The 14665-nt window shown below is 38.6% G+C and overlaps 1 protein-coding gene and 1 pseudogene across 1 annotated transcript in view; both read left to right on the forward strand.

The window, feature by feature from the left end:
• The window catches only part of DSG2 (desmoglein 2), a 41889-nt gene that overhangs the window by 1512 nt on the left and 25712 nt on the right, over nt 1-14665 (forward strand). The gene's annotated exons all lie outside the window — the stretch shown is intronic.
• On the forward strand, nt 6704-7970 carry LOC118855605 (annotated as a pseudogene).

Here is a 14665-nt window from a genome sequence, read left to right on the forward strand (position 1 = left end):
TTGTTTCAGTCGTTTCTGACTTTTCATGACCTCATTTGGGGTTTTCTTGGCAAAGATACTGGAGTGGTTTTTCATTTCCTTCTCCAGCTCCTTTTACAGATGTGAAAACTCAGGCAGACAGGGGTAAATGACTTGGCCAGAGCCACACAGCTAGTACGTGTCAGAGGTTAGATTGAAGATGGGTCTTCCTGACTCCAGGCCCGGCACTCTATCAGCTCCACCACCTAGTTGCCTTCTAGTCTAGGATTAGGGGTTCTTTAACCTGGGGTCCTATTAAGATATTTTTTAAAAAAATATTTTGATAACAAGATTTCAATATAATTGGTTTCCCTTGTAATCCTCTGTATTTTAAGTACCAGAAGTATTATCCTGAGAATTAGGGGCCCCCTGTCCTAGATGGTCCATGATTCTTAAACTTTGTTTCCATTCTCAAAATTGGATTTGTCTCCCCCAAAAAATAGGGCTTAAGAGTAAAACACAAAGATAATGGGAAATAGTTTGTCCCTTAGAATGTAAGTTTCTTGAAGTCAGACTCATTTCGTGTCTCTCTTATCTCTACCACTTACTACAATGCCTGACACGTATTAGACACTAAATCAATGAATGCTTATTGATTGAATCTGGACGAAATAGATTTATTTGATTTTTACTTAAAAAAATCTGTACCTTTTGTACTTAAGGCAGATGGCCAAAAAAATTTGTAAAATATTTTTGACTGTTTTGTTAAAATCATTTTAGCCAGAAATACACGAATATGATTGTGGAGGAGTGTTTCCTTTGAAGGATTCTCTGGCCTCATATAGGGGTAGCTAAAAAGATGAAGGATACTCAAGTGACTGCAAATAATTTGTTTCAGTTTCAGTTCGGTAAATAATAAAACCAAATCGCTGTTGTTGAGTTGTTTCTAACTCTCCATGATTCCATTTTGGGGTTTGTTTGGCAAAGATACTGGAGTGGTTTGGCATTTCCTTCTTCAGGTCATTTACAGATGAGAAAACTGAGGGAAACAGAGTTGAGTGACTTGCCCAGGGTCACACAGCTAGTAAGTGTCTGAAGTCATATTTGAACTTGGAAAGATGAGTCTTCCCAACTCCAGGCCCAGTGTTCTATCCACTGTGCCACCTAACTGCCCAAAACTAAATCAGCATTGCTTTGTTATATTTTAGTAAAATAATTTTAATCTGTTTCTTCCAAATGAATGATACACAGCTTTCATAAACAACCTTATATTTATTTCTGAAGTAACATGTTTATGTTATATCAACTTACAAAAAATATATTTTAGGGGAAAAAGCAATGAAATCAAGTCCTTCTGTTTGCGATTTAAATTAAATATGCTTGACTGGAATTGTGAACAATTATCCTTTAAATCAATCAATCAATCTCTCTCTCTCTTTCTCTCTCTCTCTCATTCTCTCTCTCATTATCTAAGTAATTTTCTCAGTTCTTCACCAGTTTTTTTCTTCCATTATCCAGACATCTCATCAACCCTCCATTTTTACCTGTTTTAAAGTCCTTGCACATTCAGACACTGTTATAAAACCTTTATAACTTTAAAATTGTGTTTCATTCTTATCTCAAGAAAGAACAAAGCAAACAAAAGTTCTTGGTAGTGTATAAAGATAGTAAACAGAGATTAGTAAGCTACCTAGCACATTTTGGATGTTAAATGTTTATTAGTTGGGGCAGCTAGGTGGCGCAGTCAGTAGAGCACCAGCCCTGGAGTCAGGAGGACCTGAGTTCAAATCCGGCCTCAGACACTTGACACATGTACTAGCTGTGTGACCTTGGGCAAGTCACTTAACCCCAATTGCCCTGCCAAAAAAAAAAACAAAAAAAATGTTTATTAGTTACTACTAAATAAGAAAATATATGATAGTGAACTAATTCAAGGCTTGGGATGAGCCTGCCTGAAGGAAAGCACATATCGGAAGAACAATGGATACTTAATTTAACATATTTTTTCCTTTAGCAACTCAAGCTTTTCCATTTGTATTGAATTCTTTAACTGTGGGATTTTTCATATGTCGTTTTAAGATGTGTAATCAGTCAGCTAAGCTCTTACTATGTGCCAGGTACTGTGCTAAGCACATATAAAGACAGGAGGAAAAAAAAAACATTCCCTGCTCTTAATGGGGGAATAGGAAAATTCTTGTACTAGTCTTGGTTTCCCACACTTGAAAATATCAGCACTCACGTGATCACAAATTTATAATGTGAAAGGATCTTAGGAACTACTTAGTCCACCTTCTTGGTGTTACACCTGAAGAAACCAAAGAGGTGAATGACTTGCCTGAGTTTATACTGGTAGTTAGTAGTTGAGCTGAGGTTTGAAAGTAGGACTGTTGTGTAGAAAAAACAGCGAGCCGAGACCTGGGTTCAAGGTAAATTTAAGTGTGGATTTATTGGCCAAGCGCGAGACTACCTAGAGTATACACTCAAATCAGGCAGCCCCGAACTGGGGGACTACAATGTTCATAAAGGCAAAAAAAAAAAATTACACAGTTAGCAGAAGCAGAAGCAGCTCAAGAGCTAGTTTGGAAATATGGCAAGATTCAGGGGTGCAACCATCCTGTGACACAGGGTGGTCAGTTTCCTAGAATGGGTGGCCCTCTTGGGTTGTAATCGGTTACCTATAACTGGGTGGAGGGTTCAGGGTGAAATTTCCCAGAAAGTAACCTCTACTTGATCAGCTATGGTCTGGGTAGAGGGACCTGGGTTGGCCAGCAGAATGGCTGCACCATAACCCAGGGTGTGGGGCCACCTGGCAACCGGGGGGCTCCTCCCCAAAATAAACCCATACCTTACCCTAGCAACTGATCCTTGCACCTGGTGCTGCTGTAGAGAGAATATACAGAATGCTGAATCATGAGGAAGTGGGGGTCAGGGGACTAGCCTTGGGCAGTACCCAGAATTATGCCTTAAGCAGTTTCAAGCCATTTCAGGGTGTAGGACAGAGACAAAGACGAGAATATAAAGGGGATTAATGATGGGCTCAAAGGGGATTAAAGGTGGGCTCAAATGGTGGGCTTCATGGTGGGCTTCAGTTTGGGTGTAACAGGACCTCGGACTTTTAATCCAGAGCTTTTTGCACTGAACACTCCTCATTCATTTTTTAAATGTTATATTCATCTAAGAATCTAGATATTTATTTTTAGGCAAGATTAGCTAGCTCATATGTTATCACATTTAACAGCCAAAGTATGACTCATGGAAAAGAATGCTTAACAAAAAAATCAGCATCTGATGTCTAGGTACTGGCAAGCCTAGCTTAGAACCAAGAGGCTTATCCACTTCAGTTTGGCCTATCGGTGATAAATTCGTTAGATTAAAAATAATGTTTCAATAAAGCAGAAGGGTTTTTAGTAAGTAGTCATAGTAAATATAATCTACAAAAGGAAATTTTTACCAATTATCATTTGAGCTAAATTTCAAGTTTGTGAGATTACTCGTGTGTGTGTGTGTGTGTGTGTGTGTACATGTATATGCATATATGCCTGATGAGGTTAAATAAAAATGATGAAGTAAGGGAACCAACCATAGGTTTTTAGGGGTGCTGAAGACCCCAAAATACCTACACGCTGTGTCCTGCTAAATGAATTCGACTCAAGCCTTCTCAGCCAAGGAAAAAGACAAAATTTGTTAAGGATTCACCATATTGGGTTGTCTTAAGAAATCCCACCCTTTGTGACGCTTGTTTTCACAGGCAGGCCAGATTCAATCTATTGAGCTAGTGGGAAGATTCAAGGAGAGTTCAAGGGGGTTCCCAGAGACTGTACCCTCATCATGCCCACAAAATTATATGTACATTCCAGTCCTCAAAAAAGTTTCCTGCTGAAATATCTCAAACGAAGTGAAAAATAAAATTTTTTGCTAGAATAATGTTCTCAATGTCCTCAGTTCTTCATTTGGCTGATATAGGTTTGTCCTCAGCATCTTCAACATGAAAATGCCTGTTTAAAATTCAGTGTTCAAAAGTTGCCTTTTAATGAATATGTAAAATAATATTTGGTTGATTTCACTAATAACAGTTACTGGCATTTTATAGCGCTTTGAGGATGGTAATATCCTCACAACAACTCCATAAGTTAAGTGATATTATCCCCGTTTTATAGATGGGAGGCAACTGAGACTAAGTAAGATTAAGTGACTTGTTCATTTCATTAAAAACTAACACCATTCTGTAACGTAGTACGATAAACTAGTTTTATATATTTTTATATATCTTAGGTTAAAAAATGGTTCATTCTGGTAGCCTGCTGAAGCCACCTTCCAAAGTGTAACACAGTTTTCAGAATTTCTCATAAAATCCAAGGAGCTCCTCCCCAACCCCCATTTGCTGACATCAAGAATGAATTAGAGAATCACTTCAACTCTTGGGTTACAATTGAGTCTATTTTAAAATAACAGAACTAGGTCATCTGAGACCCCCAGGTTGTTGAGTTTAAATTAGGGTGCCTTCGTCCTGTGCTTTGGGGACCTAGAAGCTGGTTGGGAGATTAGAATATGAGTACATGGAAAGGTAAGTAGCAATAGCAGAAAGATGGAAGCAGGGCTCAGAATGGGACAAATTTTTCAATTTTGCCAAGGGCCCTGGCTTCCCCCGTTGCTTGAAGGCCACAAAATTTGTCCTCCACCATTTCTTCTTAGTCTCACAAACCCAAGTTAATCTTTTCAGTCATTCCAATTTAGCATGGTGGTAGCCTCCTGTATGATCTCTTTATTTCGCTTCCTGCGCTAGAAGAAAAAAGGGGGAGGGGCAGGGGAAGATTGTTGGCCAAATGCAGATTGAATGCCCCCAAAGTGAGAGCTCTTTTGAAAGGGAGGAAAAAGTACATAGGCATACACTGAACAGATAACACAGATTATTACCCATTTTCTGGTCTTATATAAGCCAGATTTAAGGGAAGAATTACAGCTCTATAGTCAGATTAATATATGCTCGTGGTTCCCTGCTTTTCTACCTCCCTTTTATTATACAGATTTCCCAGTTCTTTTCAGAACAAGCAGCCTGAGAATTCAGCCGGTGTATTATTTTCAGTCTGGGGGACAGTTTTGCTAGAATTAAAATTTCTCTGCATTAAAAAAACAGCAACTAAATTCGCTTGTTATGGATCATATAATAACAGTAATTCAGGAGAAAAGACCCAAATTGACATATGTGTAGTCAGGTGTAAAAATAATAGTATTCAAATGTAATTTGATCTACATTTTGGGTGGTCAGGGAAGGAGAAGCCAATTCTTCAATAGGAGGCCCGTATCTATCTATATTTTAGTGAATGAACAAAAATGGCTTCTAATTAGAATAAAATACATTATCTTAGGCACGCTAAATATGACACCAGTAAGTGTGTTTATTTAGAAGAAAGTGCACATATAATAAGTACTTTGTACTTGGCTAGAGATGACCTTGATTTATTACTTAAAAGTAGTATTTCTACATTAATGGATATCAGTACAACACCCAGATTATCAGTCTTTAGTCCCTCACTCTCCTCATGTGACTGGCTCACCTGCTTTTCTATTAATGCATTTTCTGAATGATTGATCATCATTGAAAATATCCTGTAGCCTACCATTCCCCACCAAGAGCTTCTCTACCCTATGAGAATTTGAATCAGTGTGAAGAATCATCAGATCATAGATGTAGACCTGAAAGGGACCGTGGAGGTCACTTAGTCCAACCCCCCTCATTTTGCAGATAGAGAAACCGAGGCCCACAGAGTTTAGGCAACTTGATCAGCATAATAAGTGCCAGAGATGAGGTTATTTTGGCTTTGCTTCACTTCATATTTATTTCCCATATTTCTGTAAATTCTTCAAATTTCTCATTTCTTACAGTGTGATGATCGTGTTATATTAATATACCCTAATTTGTTCCACCATTCCTTAATGGTTCAATACATACAAACCAGGCCTTTAAAAACTATCAATAAGACATTTCATTTGTGCAGCTCTTTATAGTTTACAAGAGAGGAAGGAAGGAAAGGAGCATTTATGAAGTGCCTACTATGTGCCAAGGGTTTTCCAAATATTATCTAATTTGATCCTTACAACCACTCTGGGAAGTAGGTGCTATTATTATCCTCATTTTACAGTTGAGGAAACTGAGGCAGACTGTTTAAATGACTTGCCCAGGGTCACACAGTAAATACATCTCTGAGGCTGAATTTGAACTCAGGTCTTCCTGACTCCAGGATCAATGCTTTATACACTGGGCTTCTTAGCTGCCTGCTTCAGTCTGTATTTGTGGGCATACAAATGCAAGGAGTTTATCTTTTTTTTGGAGGGATGAAGGCAGGGCAATTGGGGTTAAGTGACTTTCCCAAGGTCACACATGTCAAGCATCTGAGGTCAAATTTGAACTCAGGCCTTCCTGACTCCAGGGCCAGTGCTCTACTCACTGTACCACCTAGCTGCCCCAAGGAGCTTATCTTTTAAACAGAAGTCATAATCTCCTTGTCTTTTTCTTGTATGTGTATACATCCATGTGTTTTGTATGTTGGTCAATAAACCCTGCGGTTAATTTTTTTTAATTTATAACTTAAGTAAAGTCCATTTTCTAAAGAAAATTTCTGCCTTGTTAAGTTGTAGTTGGGAAAGATAGAGTTGCAGTTGTTACATGAAGGTAGTTTTCATCTAGTACATAGACACCTGGAAAACAGAAATAAAGCACCCTCCTTGCGGACTCCCACCACCACTCATGGATCCTTTAGGCATGCAGCAAAAAGACCTTTCTGTAAAGAACTTCACAGATTTCAGAAATGTGAAATTGCCTTCCATGGAAACCTCTGATGACAGTTGTGACAGTTTGCTTCTGATAATTTTGCAAACACAAAGCCTAAACTCAGGTCAAATATCAATGAAAAACTAGCAGATATTTTTTATAGGACTCTGTTAATGAATCTTTCTGTAACTTTCCAGAAAATAAGGCACAAGACCTTAGGAGAGGATTGAGGAATTTTACGCAAACCCATACTCGGGGCAGATACCACTACGGAACTGGCCTTTGTTTTTTATGCCAACTCTGATGATGAATCATTCTTTGGCTTCTCAGAAACTGAGATACAAGATGGAATGAAATTGGATTCTGATGATGAAGGGAGGAGGACTAGAAGTCAAATTAAATGTTTGAGTCCTTTTCAGGTAGCTCTGAAGTTTCCAACCCAAGACCTCAAAGGGGCAAGGAAGCAGAAAGCAGCCCTTCCCAAAGCCCCAGAGGTTCCCACTTCCACTTCTGATTCCAACTCAAAAGAAGAGAAAGCCTCAAGTTTTTTGGAAAAGAGGGTGCTAAATATAAAGGGAAAACAAGTCAGTGCTTACAGAACTAATGTCAGAATTACAGAGTTTCCTGGGGAGATCACTTTCAGGTGGAAGCCATATGGAAGGAGCCCCTTACCAAGAGATGCCTCAAGGAGAAACTCTGAAGGAAGAGCTCATAGTCTCTGATCAAAGGACCTCCAAATCTGCACTTAGAAGACGAGTAGATTTTGAGGACAAGTACATGTTGGTGAGAAAAAGGAAGAGCGTCGATGGATATATGGATGATGATGCCACACCCGGAAGTTGTTGCCCAGGCACCATGACCCTTTGTCATATTGTTAGTCCAGTGAAAGAGATTACAAGAGGAAGAGCTGGAAAATATTAGGTGCCACCTGCCAACTGTGTCGCCAGAATACTGTTGACACCAAGACAAACTTCAGAAACCCAGAATGGTTGGAGTTTGGGGACAGTTCTATGGGCTCTGTCTTCAGAATCATTATGGTGAAGAGGTCGCAATATCATCGCAGGACCCAAACTGACATTGCCTACCTTGTCACGGAATCTGCAACTGCAGCTCTTGTAGGCAGCGAAATGGACAATGTACAGCTGGTGTATTGGTGTATATAGATAAGTACCATGGTTTTGGAAATGTGCATGTTTACTTGAAAAGTCTGAAGCAGGAATTTGAAATGGAGGCCAAAATTTGATGAAGGATTCACTAACACCATTTCCTTTCTCTAATCTCCTTGCTATACTTCAGTAATCTTGGGCAGATGATGCTTAAACAGCTTCAAATTTCAATCCTGATAATTTTTTATATATTTATTTATTTATTATTTTTAAAATAATATATTTTATATTTTTAAAATTTTTTTACAGTGGGGTCAAATTAAAATTAAAGTCCCCTTCAGAGGCACAAGTAGTATAACTTTAAAGTTACATTGTAGTTTTTTATGCTCTCCTTCTCCCCACCCCCCCACTATCACTGACTATAAAATGATTTTATTGAAATAGAGTTGACTTTGTCCCTTCAGTAATTTATGGGGAGGAAGAAGGATGGTTCATGATTGGGTTTAAAGGCCTGGAACCTAGCAATATAACAAAACACTTGGAAATACCTAATTAAGTATTCTTAGGTAACTAATCCTCCTAATATGGTACTTCACATCCATTGAGGATTCTGGCAAGAGGTATCCTCAGTAGGTGACATGATAGGTACAGAGGACTGAGTGTGTTATTTTACTGAGCACTGAGTACTAGGATTTCTGTGGTCATGGGGATTACTTCTAAACTTTTTTGTACATCATGAGATTTAAAATGTGCCTGTACTGGCTCATAATTACCTTTGTGGTGTAAAATTTCATGTGCTACATGCAATTATACGCTTGAATCAGCATTAAAAAAATCACGGAACCAAAAAGTATGTAAGATCTTAAGTATTAGATGTACCTAACGGTTTCCCCTCCTCTTTTTCCCACTGGACTAACCTTAAAATTCTTGGTGTTAGACTTAAGCATATCTTCATATTCTCCCCTGTGTTTTATACAGTTCCTATTTAGGGTATTTCAAAATATAAGGTATAGGAAGTTGGCATATGTAATAGCCTGTTGTGCTTACCATTTCTGCTTGACTGAAGTAAATATAAGTAGCTATGTATAGAGTTGACTTTAGATTTTAAGTTCTTTACTGCAGACCGGAAAGTGCCTTCTTGAAGATGGAAGAAATCAAATGGTTATGACCAGAGTACTTTCTGGCCCCGTTTTAGTCTGTGCGATAACATCCATGTTTGGCTTTTAGTGTTAATCAAATCGTATTGGGAGACAGGACATTATCATGCTTTAAGGGGGTCCCTTGTACTTTCCTGCACATGTAGCATCACATCATGGTTCTCTTGTAGTGTTGGACACATTTGTAAATAGGTCTGTGTTCTAAAGAATGACCACTTATATCACTGCAGCTAGTCGTTTTTTTTTTATAATGCTCACTTCGTTAACAATTAAACCAGAATATTGTCTCATGCTCACTTCATTAACCATTAAACCAGAATATTGTCTCTTGGTGGTGGTTCTTTGTCAATAGTTTCAAAAACTTAAATCAAATTGTCATTAATTTATTTAGGAGATAAGGTAATAACTAAGCACTAAATGCAGAAATTTAACAAAGAAGAAAAGAAGGCAAAAAACCAGGGGTGTTTGAATCTGTCGCACTCTGTTCTGCACTCATTCCTTTGATAGTTCAGCTCTTTCAGACTGCTAGGCACACTGGAAGACTCTTCCTAAAATGACTTCCTTCTGGCCTAGAGGCAACATCAGATCACTTCTAACTCCTGAGGTCAGCCCCTAATGATTATGATACTCCTCTAGAAATGCTATAATTCCTAAAATACATTCAAAGGAGAGCAATAACTTTTAAATCGTGTACAATAGCAGCAAATCATTGAACTTTTTTTTGTTTGTTTGTTTGGCTGTTTTAGCTTTTGTACCATTATGACTGAAAAGGTTTACAAGTGAGCTGAACAAGCTCTTTTTCTGTCCCAGCTGTTACTTGATTCTTTAGTATCTGAAAGGAGAAAGAAAAGCATGCAAAATTAATCTGTATTGATGAAATAGCTTATTGTGATTGCCCTCATGTGAAACTGACTTTGAAGAGAACCAATCTTCATAAAAGCTAAAGAAATTCCTTCGCTCCTTCTAGTTCCTAAAACTTACTGAATTACTCTAGCATTCCTGTTTATATTTCTCTTTTCTGGAGGCATAGTGGTAAATATTGCAAATTGAGAGCAAAGACATATTCTTAAATCCCTTGCACATAGTAGGAACACAATAAACATTGTATCTAACTGACTAAAGGTCTTTAATACTTCCTAAAACTGTAATAATTTTAATAGCCCACATTTGTTTAATTTTTTTCAGAGTTAATGATTAATCTTGTCATTTAATTGCTATACAGTAGATAACTTCTGGGTAATGGAACTCCCTTGGCCAGTGCAGGGTAACACCATCTCTACAATTTACAGTCTTAGAGAGTTGCCCAGAACACTGAGAAATTAAGGACTTATCTTGGCTCATACAACTATAATCTATCCTTGACAGGACTTGAACCCAGATCTTTCTGGCATCAAGGCCAGAGCCATATCTGCTACACTCTGCTGTGTCTATATAGTGCTTTTATAGTTAATAAAGCTTTTATTTCACAACGACCTGTTGAAGTGGTAGAACTGCAGCATTATTCCTCAAAATAAAAATAATAATAAAGAAATATTAAAAATTAGTGCTTCTTGTTTGACCAGATTAGTTTATGGTCAGACCCTTCAATGGTGTGTTTTTGTTTGTTTGTTTTAGACTTCGAATGCATATTAGTAATAATACATTTTTGTAGGTGTTAACTGAACGTAAAAAACGCAAATCAGCTAAGATATTATCTAGATCTCTATCCCAGGTATTGCATTAAGAACCCTCATTTATTTCCACTTGCTTTTAAAGAGCACCTGTACTGTACTTTGTAATAATTTCCAAGGAAATTGGTACAGAGATGGTTAACATTTTCATAGGAGGTGGCCTGTCCTAACAGGAATAGTCCTTGACATGAAAATTTTATGACTCAGTCACTTAGTAACCATTTCTCACCCTTTCAGGGTGGCTACTACAGGTACAATAAACCACATTTCAGCCCACAGGCACAAAAGGGTGACTTCATTATGTTTGTAGCTTAGAACTTGGGAGTTAACTGAGATATTTGCTGACGGTCTTGCTCAGGGTTGAGGAAATTTCTATTTTCTGAGAAGCAGAAAAGTTGTACTTGGCTTTTATGTATCCTATTACTTATAGATGTAGCTAAGCTACAGGGATCTAAGCTTTATCTTATTCTACTCTATGAGTTAGTCCTCAGCAATCTTTTGTGGAATTACTAAATGAGAAAAGACATAGTAACTCAGTAGGTCCTTTCTAGACTGTTCAAGAAATTCGTGGCAAACCACAAACTCCTCTGCTTTATTTTACCATAGTTATCGTTAGGTTTTTGTTCAGCGTTTTGCTCATAATGTCTCCAGAACTTCATTGGGTTATAATTTGGTTGTGATGTGCTCAGTACTCTGAGGATACTCAGTGAATAATATTCAGCAGAGAACCTTGCCTCATATTTCCCTGAGAGAGTAGAAGCCATTTCACGGTGAGTTTCCTCTTCCCCCCTAATCTTTATCTCAAGATCTCTTGAACTCGTCCTCCATTTTCTCCTCTTTTAATCCCTCTTCAACAAAGCTAACCTTCCTACTTGTGCCCTTGAGCCCTACTTCTCATTTTTCCTCTAGAACTTTGCCCCAGTAATCGTGCCCAGTTCTTTCTAATTTCCAATCTCTCTCTGTCTCTTGGACTCCTCTGCTGCCTGTAAACATCCCCAAGTCCCCTGTCCTTAAAAAAAAAATTCCTTCATTTGACCCTACCATCCCCTCATGTTCTCATCCTCTATCTTCCCTCCCTTTCAGAGCCTAAACCCCCCAAATGGCATTCTGTCCAAGACCCGTTATATCCAAAACACAAAATAAAATTACCTACGTTTTTTTTTTGCCCCTCAAAATGAGACCAAAATAAGCCAGTGACCTGGGTTCAGTCCTTCTGTTAGCTTTTTAGTTTCAGATCAAGTCAACAAGCATCCATGAAGCTCTTACTATGTGCCAGTGCTGTGCTAAATACTGGGGATACATTGAGAAGCAGAAACAGCCCTTGCCTACAGGGAGCTTACATTCTAATGAGAGAAACAGCGTGTAAATGACTATGTACCTACAAGATATGTACATTAATGGAAAACCCAAAGAGAAGGTGCTTGGAGGGCTGGGGGAGGTGGAAGGGAGTAAGAAGAAGGAGGAAAGGCTGTTTGGTTTTCTTTTTGTTGTTGTTTTCTCATGGTTCCTCCCATTCTTTATAATTCTTCTATACAACATGACTAATGTGAAAATATGTTTAATAGGAATATATGTGTAGAGCCCATATCAGATTGCAGGCTGCCTTGGGGAGGGAAGGGGGAGAAAATTTAAAAGTTATGGAAGTGAATGTTGAAAACTAAAAAGAAATAAATTAACCAAAAAAAAGAAAGAAAGAAAGAAAGAAAGAAAGGCTTTTTGCAGAAAGTATGGATTGAGCTGAGTCTCAAAGGAAGCCAGAGAAGCCAGGAGGTGGAGATGAGAAGGGAGATCTTTCCAGGAATGACAGTTCTGTTCTGTTGGCTGAGATGAAACCCCGAAAGCGTGTGTACCTCCATTTAAAGGGGCTCAGAGAGACGGTAGCTAGATCACTGCAAAGCCATCACACCTTGTGGAAATAAAATTCATTGTTTACACTCTGCATAGCTTTGTGGATGCATAAGGCCTTGGCAGTCCATTTTAAAAAATTTTTATTGATATTTATTTTTACATGACCTTCATTCACAAGCGTATTCTGCCCCCTCCATAACTCAGTAAGCCACCTCATGTAACAAAGAATTGTTTAAAATAGAGATGAGACACTTCAGCAAAACTAACAAACAAGCAAATCCCATAGTCCCCCCGCCTATAACAAAAAGACAGGGAAGGTGGATTTCCTCGTTTCTTCCTAGGATCCAGGTGTGGTCATTATAATTATACAGTGCCCAGTTTCATTGTTTTGTTCTCTCCAGTTTCCCTGGTTTTTCCACAGAGGGGCAGCTAGATGATTATAGCTGGGTCTGGAGTTAAGAAGATCTTAGTTCTAATCCTGCTGCAGATATTGGCTGTGTGCCCCTGGGCAAGTCACTTAACCCTTTGCCTCAGTTTCTTTGTTGGTAAAATTGCAGTTATTGTGATGATCAAATGAAGTAGTTGTAAAGCACTGAACGTACTGCTGGGTACATAGCAAATGCCGTATAAATGTTAGGTATCACCAGTGTTTACTTAGTCTACGTCAGTTCATGTTTTCCCATGCTTGTCTCGATTCTTCACATTTATCTTTTTATAATACAGTAATATTCCGATACGTTTACGTACCACATTTTGTTTAGCCATTCCCCGGTTGACGGGCACTTGTTTCTAGTTCTTTGCTACTACAGAAAGTCCTGTTATGAATATTTGGTGTATAGAGGACTTTTCCTTTGGGACAGTATGTTTTTTAATGGGTATTTCCTTAATCCAGGAGGGGGTATTGGAAACTACTCAGTCTTCACCTTTTATCATAGTATTATTGTTATTGATCATATGGGGTCAAGCAGGACAAAGCCAACCACAGGTAGATATCTCCATTTGTTAATAGAGAGCAAAATATTTTATTTTAATTACTGTAAAAGAGACTTTAGGGATGACTTCTTCCACCAATAATTTCAGTCTGTTTCTATCTATTGGTGCTGTTTTCCTGCTACCTACAAATGTGCTGTGGTCTCCTCCAATCTTAAAATAAAACAATAAAAATCTTACTTTAACCTTGTCATCTAGTCCTATACCTCTCTTCCCTTTTACTGCCAAACTTCTCCAGTTGTTACACTAATTGTCTTCACTGCTTCACCAGTCATTCACAGTTTGGCTTCTGACATCATCGATTTGCTGAAAATGCTCTCCCCTGACATCTTACCCTCCTGAACCTCTTTACAGCTTTTGATGTTGTTGATAATCTCATTCCCTTCGGATCCTTTCGTCCTCTGCTGGTTCCCTTCCTCCTCGTTTGACCCGTCCTCAGTCTACCTTGTTGTATCGTTTTTCCATCCAAGGATGGATCTTCTAAATCTTTGTCTTGGGCCGTATTTGCATCTCTCTCCCTTGGCAATATCTTCTCCTACAGGTTCCCTCCTATCTCTGTGCAGACTGCCCCGAGCAATCCCTCTTGACATCAAGACCTAATCCTTCTCTCCAACTGTGGTCCAACACCACAGCTACTTGGCAAACATTGGATCATAGCTTAAACATTGGATCATAGTTTTAGAGAGGAAGGAGATTTCAGAGGGCATCTAGGCCAAACCCCTCGTTTTTCTAGATGACGAAATTGAGGCCCATGAAGGTTAAATCACTTGGTCCAATATCATATAGTTTGTAAGCATCACAAGCAGTATTTGAGCTGAGATTCTCTGAATTCAGAGGCAATATTCTTTTCCCTGAACTAGGCTGCCTGGAAGATCTCCATCTGAATGTTTGTCTACCTCCCAAAGAATCCATCATCTTTCCTTCAATTCCCCCCTCCCACATCTAAACTTCCTATTTCTATTGAAGTTACCTTTCACTCACCCAAATTTATTCAATCTCTCGTCCCTAATTACATCCATTCACTCCCTACGTCTTATTGATCCTACCTCCATTTCCCATCAGTTCCTTTTCTCTTCTTTCCACTCATCCAGCCATCACAGTTCAATCCATTATCATCTCCCCATTGCCACCCATCCTCCACACAGCTGCCAAAGTATTCTTCCTAAG

This window comes from Trichosurus vulpecula, chromosome 1 (genome assembly GCF_011100635.1).
Source record: "Trichosurus vulpecula isolate mTriVul1 chromosome 1, mTriVul1.pri, whole genome shotgun sequence".
Lineage (NCBI taxonomy): Eukaryota > Metazoa > Chordata > Mammalia > Diprotodontia > Phalangeridae > Trichosurus > Trichosurus vulpecula.